Source organism: Nannobrachium achirus, assembly GCF_963921795.1.
Source record: "Nannobrachium achirus genome assembly, chromosome: 14".
NCBI classification, from domain to species: domain Eukaryota; kingdom Metazoa; phylum Chordata; class Actinopteri; order Myctophiformes; family Myctophidae; genus Nannobrachium; species Nannobrachium achirus.
Genome location: NC_137821.1, coordinates 19,122,190 through 19,129,074, shown reverse-complemented (window position 1 = coordinate 19,129,074; position 6,885 = coordinate 19,122,190). Strand labels below are relative to the sequence as shown.

The window sequence follows — 6,885 nt, the reverse complement described above, 5'->3', positions numbered from 1 at the left end:
GAATGTTGTTGAAAATGGAAGAGACAGAGACACTTGTTCCCAAAACAATTCTCTCACACACAGACCATCTGACCTTGAAGGCTGCAGATGTCTCCCAGGCACACAGGCACACATACGCACACACCTCAACAGGCATGAATCATAGTCACATGCACGCTCACGCACACACTCACACAAGAGTGATGGAGAGGGAGTGGAACAGATAAGGGGTTAAAGCGACATTTACGCACACACAGGCGCATGCCCGCACTCACACATACAGTATTGGAACACACACACAAGTGCACGCACGCACGCTCACGCACTCATGCTCACAGAGATGGGAGTCAGAGAGGGGGGGGGTTTACTGAAGCAGCACCCACACGCAAATCTTCTGCTCGCACACACATACAGTACGGTAAATTCATTCTCACAGAAAAGTCATCAAATAAATGAAATTATAGTATAATACACAGCCAGAAGCCTCTAGCAGGTTTTAAATCTTAACGTTACAACAGTTTAAATTAATTTAGGCATCAATAATTTGAGTTAGTTATTCTTAGTCTTAAATCTTAACTTTAATTTCTCAGAGACATTTTAAAACGTCTTAAAAGTACTTAATATTACAGAAAACAGAACTGGTCAGTAACATAGTCAAAGATAAAAATATTGTTTCTCAATTTCCGATGGCTGGGCCAAGCCATGAAAGTGAGAGACCTAAATAAACACAGTATTATCGGTACAGTGAACATAACAGTAACAAACTGACAAATACTGACCCTTCATAGGGTCCAGACATAACAGTAAAAAGCTATAACCGCAACTGACTAGAAGTACTCGTTAAATTCAGGCCGACTAGAAGTACTTGCCCTAGGTTATAAGCCAAACATATAATGACCATTCATAGGGTCCAGACAAAAGACAACGACATGACTGTACCGAAAAAGTTAAAAGTCTGAAAATATTTGTCTCTCCTCATGTCAATGAGAGGCAGAGACCAGAGAAATAGATCAAAAAAATAGAATAGGGAGTTTGTACACACTTCCCTGAAACTTTGTAAGATGAAACAAAGAAATTTACGAGTACGACCATTCTGAATCTAGTAGATAAGGGTTAATTTACGATGCGTGTCAAACCAAAACATTATTAGACTCCTCCAGACAGAGGGAGAACATCATTCATATTCAATTAATTATCATCACATTAACATCGTTAATTCAAAATTCAAAGACACGACACGTTACGGGGACTTAGTAAATATGTACTTATCTTAATAACTTAGGAATTTGCCAAGCGCAGAGATCCAGGTGCAGCCCAGGACCGGGGGAGTATCCAACCTCTTGTCCGACGGTCCAACACGGTCCGCTGCTCCCGGATGTCCACGCGGTTCCACATTAATCCAAAACTCATAACACTGTTGTCAAATAAAATCCTTTGTCTGAAAATACAGCAATGTAGAGATAAATTCCAAATGTCTGGTTCTTTTAAAGCGTGTCGGAGCGTTTTGACCAGCCCTGGTGAGAGAAGGACCGTACAGTACCGGTCTCCAATTCCCCCCCTGGCTGGTCAAACGCACCGCAGCTTGACCATTCTCGAAGGACCAATTAATAAATAAATTATGGATCTCTAAATCCATAGTTAAAATAAGAAGAGACGAGCCAAAGGACTGATCTTAGATTGCTGTATTGAGGAGAGACAGACAAAGAAGACAGACAGTGAGCATACCATCCTGGTGGCAGCGTTCTAAATCTCTCCCCACCACTGGTGGCAGGTCGAGCATTCTCTCTCTCCTCCAAGATGGAGGAAAACATGTATATAAAGACATACAGTTTATGACAGTAAGAAGCGTGGAACATATTGATTCGTTCCCATATCATAACAAGGAAGTAACAGGAAGAAAGTGACACGTAGTGCTTGTAATTTTCCACTAGTGACATACAGTATATCATGATTTCGTAGTCAGGGCAACCAAAGTTACTATGACCTGTAATCTATTTAGCCTGAACCTACAGTATCCGACCAAAATGTGGTCTCTATACTGTAAGCTCAGTTCATAATATATAACCTTATGGTCATATGAGCTTCATACACAAACATAGAATTATGTATCATAATTCTTATCTTATCAGTCACTCTACTGTCCTCATCAACAACAACATCTGGTGCATTATCTGTGATATCTTAAAAGGAATCATTTTCATTATTGTGCATGAACATGGCAGTTGAAACACAACAGCGCACACACACACACACAGACGCACGCACGCACGCACGCATGCACGCACGCACGCACGCACGCACACACATGTTAAAATGTAAAGACAAGGGTTAGCTATACACAATCTAGGCCCAGTCAAGCATGTATACTTTATATAATAGTAGAAATATGATAATAATTAATAGACTGAGAATAATGTTGACTGAGTAACCTGCTAAAAAGCCTGTCAACGGACATTTATATAACAAGTTCACACTTTTGGGTAAAAGCGCATGACTTCACACCCGCATGTCTCAAACGCTGAGGAAACAGTCAGCTGCTGTGTGTTACTAAAAGTGTTATATACTTATTTCCATAGTTGTTACATTCTTATTTACTCACCGTGCTCTGAAGACTTGAGTTGAGCAAGCAGTTTATAATAATAATAATAATAACAAGGGTAATAATAATAATAATACAAATATTTAATATAAAATATTTAGGGATAGGTTGCAGTCGGTACAAAACAAAAAGCTTAATTAGACAACTGCCGAATTCTCCTCCCGGAGTACACATGTTGGTTATATGATCAGTTTAGGGATGGTAATACACATTCAAGTATCTGACATTTGCAGCAGAGGAACCCAGCAAGCGTAGGACGTGCACGGACGTGTAAGAGCTGCAGCCCGGCGGCGCTCCCCGGAGGGAACATGTGTATGTGTTTGGGCAATGGAAGCTGCAGTGGTGTAAAGTAACTTAAAGGGGAAGACCACCGATTTTCAATATTGAACTATGTCATTAATATACCTTAGAGGAGTTGTGTGGAAATAGAAAAAAAGTTCCCCCCCTTCTGTGTTGCCTAGAACTGGAGGATTGATTTTGGGGTTTGTATTGTAAATTACAACTTGATGACATCACACCGTTGTAGGCCTACTTTACAATACAAACCCCCAAATCAATCTTCCAGTTCTAGGCAACACAGAGGGGGGGAAGTTTAGATAAAGATAAAGAATAGAAAATGTGCACCTCACTGACCAAATTTAAAAAAGATGTTTAAAACCAAGATAATAAATAAAAATCAGCAAATATGGGAAAAGTGAACACACAAATATCTCTCTCTCTCTCTCTCTCTCTCTCTCTCTCTCTCTCTCTCTCTCTCTCTCTCTCTCTCTATATATATATATATATATATATATATATATATATATATATGTATTTATTATAAATCAGTAATAAATGTATAAATACAAAATAACATTGCTACTATAGTGGGTCAGAGTCTTATTGCTGCACATTTATATACTGCATATACATGAGTATTGAATGTATTTGTGTAAGTGTATTTATCATATATTACCGGTATGTTTATTGATTATTTATAAATATCTACAGTATCTAAGTAGTACAGTTGGCGTGGCAATATTTCCACATCGCCACATGATACAGCGCCAAACTGGATTGTTTTGTTATTTTTTTGTTATTTTTCTTGGATTAGCAAACATAATTATAAATAGCTTTTCAGTTTTGTCAATTCAAATACAGTATGTGAAATATTTGATATTTTTATTTAAATGGGCTAGGCAATATAAGCCTCGGCTTTCGCCTATACCTTTTTGAACCTTTTTGGACTAGTTTTGAATGTGCTTAATAACGGCTGTATGTATTGTACTCTGTACACTGTCTTAAATGGGACCAAAATAAACTAAACTGTTTGCAGTCTAATTAGACTACATTGTATGTTCCATGTAGGTCTATAGCAGGTTCTCTATCAAGAAAAAGAAAGAGCAACATACTTTTTCCAAGCATTTTATTAATATACCCTATAGTGGATACATTGTACTGTAAACACATTTAAAAAAGAAAAAAGTACAGGAGGATGTCATTAAAGCTGCCAGTTCACACATTTACCTATTGCAGTATATACTAAAATAGTAGCAAAGATTTCCTCAAAATAAAATATATAAACATTTGCTCACTATATGAAACAGATGGGGTAGAAATAACAGAAAACAACATCATTTAAAATGTTTCTTCATCCTGTGGTCAGATTGCTACTACTCAATGCCATCCAGAATCTTCATGGTCTTCTGGATCCAAGGGAGTTCAGGGTCCATGCAGAACCTTTTATTGTTCTGTGTGATCACACTGTGAAAAATACATTGAAAATATTATGGTTAGTGGATTGAAAATGCTTAAATGAAATAGGGTGGGTTGATAATCATTATTATCATTTATTGTGATTAAAATACTCACAATAATCCTATATTTTTTTTATTGTGAAATTGACTTGTGTTTTACGCCAACACTTACACAATAGCCTGCTTTGGGCACCTTAGATCAGTTGCGTAATAAGACTTCAGGAACTTTCTGTTGATTCTCAGCGGGTAGAATGAGAAACAGCAGTTGTCAGGCCGACTTCCGTCTGCGTACAAATGTATTTGTTAATAGAAAAGTTGCTTTTTTATAACATATTGTTGAAAACATAAATGCTATAAGTATATCATTTATACAGGTATAATTGTTATGAACACTTGTTGCTCTCTTTGGTTGAGAAAAAAAAATAGTAGGACATATACGTTAACTTACTGTTTGCTGTCACGGAGCAGTACAGAGCAGCTCCTATGAGAATGCAAAGCAGGACAATGCGACGGCTTCCCATGGTCACAACTTCTGCACAGAATGATGGATGGATAATAGTCCTTTCTGATATTTATCCAAGTGCAACTGCGAGAGGAGGGAGGTGGGGTGGATGGATGGGCGGATCAAGGGACGTAGACCGAAGCAACAGCTCTCATCAGGCCCTACAGGAGGTCTAAATAAAAGATAGTCTGTTTCTGATATATATCAACAGCAAAGTGCAACTGCAAAAGGAAGGAGGAGGTGGGTTGTTGTGGTCACCGGGCCGAAAGAGGTTTCAAAGGATTGTATAGAAAAACCCCCATATCTCATAAAGGAAATGCATGTGGTTAAGAGCACACACGCTCGCTCAATTTATTTATGCATCTCTTCTCTGCTTATTATACTCAGTATGACAAAGTGAAATACTACAAAGGGAAAGCATTAATGACTTGTCTTATATGTTTAAAAGGCCATTAGGAGAGGCAGGGAAAACATGTGAAAACATGAATAATGTGGTATGGTGAAATTAGAAATAAAAAATGTTAAAATTATTAAAAGCTTTTTTTCCCCTCGTATGGGTGTCCGCCACCATTGTATTAATGGTACCCAAGGAAGGCTATTGACTGCCAACGGTCACATGCGACCAAGCTTGCTGAAAATAAAGCAGACGAAGAAGGCAGAATACCCAGCTTTATTATAAATTATAAAATAAATGGGACTATATTTTCACAAAACGTGAAGGGTGATTGAAAGGAGACTTTAAACTAGCGACAGGAACCAAGTAGTTGTGACAATGTTTATTAAGGTAAGAAAATCAAATGTAAAGTTCGGGAAAAATGAATGCGGTCCGATGGAGAACATATTCCTTTTGGTATCAACTGGGGGGAAAACAGCGAAGCTAGCGGCCAATTGTAGGAACACTTACGGTAGTTCCGGATTTGTTTCATGTTAAATCTGGAGAACTGTCCCCTCTGGTCAATCCACAATGAAAACCTTGACAGCACTGGCTTTCTTTCCTCTTTAGAATGCTGTATAGAGTTGGCCATGAACAAACACGGTCTGAGGTAAGTAGGGGAGAGCGGGGTAAACTGAGACACCGGGTAAACTGAGACGCTCCATTTATCTTGGCAATGGAACACATCTGTGGTCATGTGACCATTATATTTTCAAGCCCCTTGAATTTCCCACTTGTCATGAAAAGAGAGACCTGATGCTGTAGAAAACATGCTTTTTTCACAAAAAATTGTTTTTTGCATGTAAAAGTAAAATTTCTTGCTGTCAACATAATCAGCTGTTGTGTCAAAGCAAATTGATGCAGGGAGAACATTTTATATCATACATGTTGATGAACTACCAACTTATAAATCCATGTGATAGATGCTAGCTGAAGATTACCCTGAATTGATAAAAATATACCTTTTCCCAAAATGTGGCTGTGGGGTAAACTGAGACAATTGCTTCGGGGTAAACTGAGACTATTATCTCACATTATCCCAACATGAAAGACATGAAAGACAGGGAGAAAGCTGTAAAAACCTGATTAAAGGGTGTACCAAACTTTTCTCAGTTGATTCTTATGTATTTTCCCCTGTAGAATCCATTTTTGATATATATTTCTTTGTATTGTGCATAATTAATGAGATCATTAGCATATTTGACTACATTTGACTAAATATGCGAATTATTTCATTAGTTATGTACAATACAACAATATACTTTGCAGAAATAGATTCTACAGGAGAAATTACATTAGAATCAACTAAGGAAAGTTTGGTAAACCCTTCTATACATTTTTTATAGGGTTTTTAGTTTTTTCCTTCTGCCCATGTGTCACATTATTTGACACATGGGTGGAAATGACAGGACAAAGCCTATTAAAAGAATGTCTGCTATGTACATTTTTGTATTGCGCATATTTAACCCGGTTAACCAGGTTTTTGTGTTTTTATGGTAGTTTTAAAGTGAAAAAAGTGAGTGGATCACTTTACCCCGTTGATTTCTCTGGTCTGTCTCAGTTTACCCCGGTCCTGGGGTAAACTGAGACACAAGACCACTTTTTTTAAAACAATCATATTTTCTCTGCCTTTTGT

General features: G+C 37.7%; 1 long non-coding RNA gene across 1 annotated transcript; it reads right to left on the bottom strand.

The window, feature by feature from the left end:
• Nucleotides 1-4,027: 4,027 nt before the first annotated feature.
• Nucleotides 4,028-4,968, bottom strand: LOC308298407. Its single transcript, XR_013962711.1, has 3 exons — nucleotides 4,763-4,968; nucleotides 4,487-4,598; nucleotides 4,028-4,321 (listed from the first exon to the last, which is right to left on the bottom strand). It is a non-coding gene; the product is annotated as an uncharacterized lncRNA (long non-coding RNA).
• Nucleotides 4,969-6,885: the final 1,917 nt, after the last annotated feature.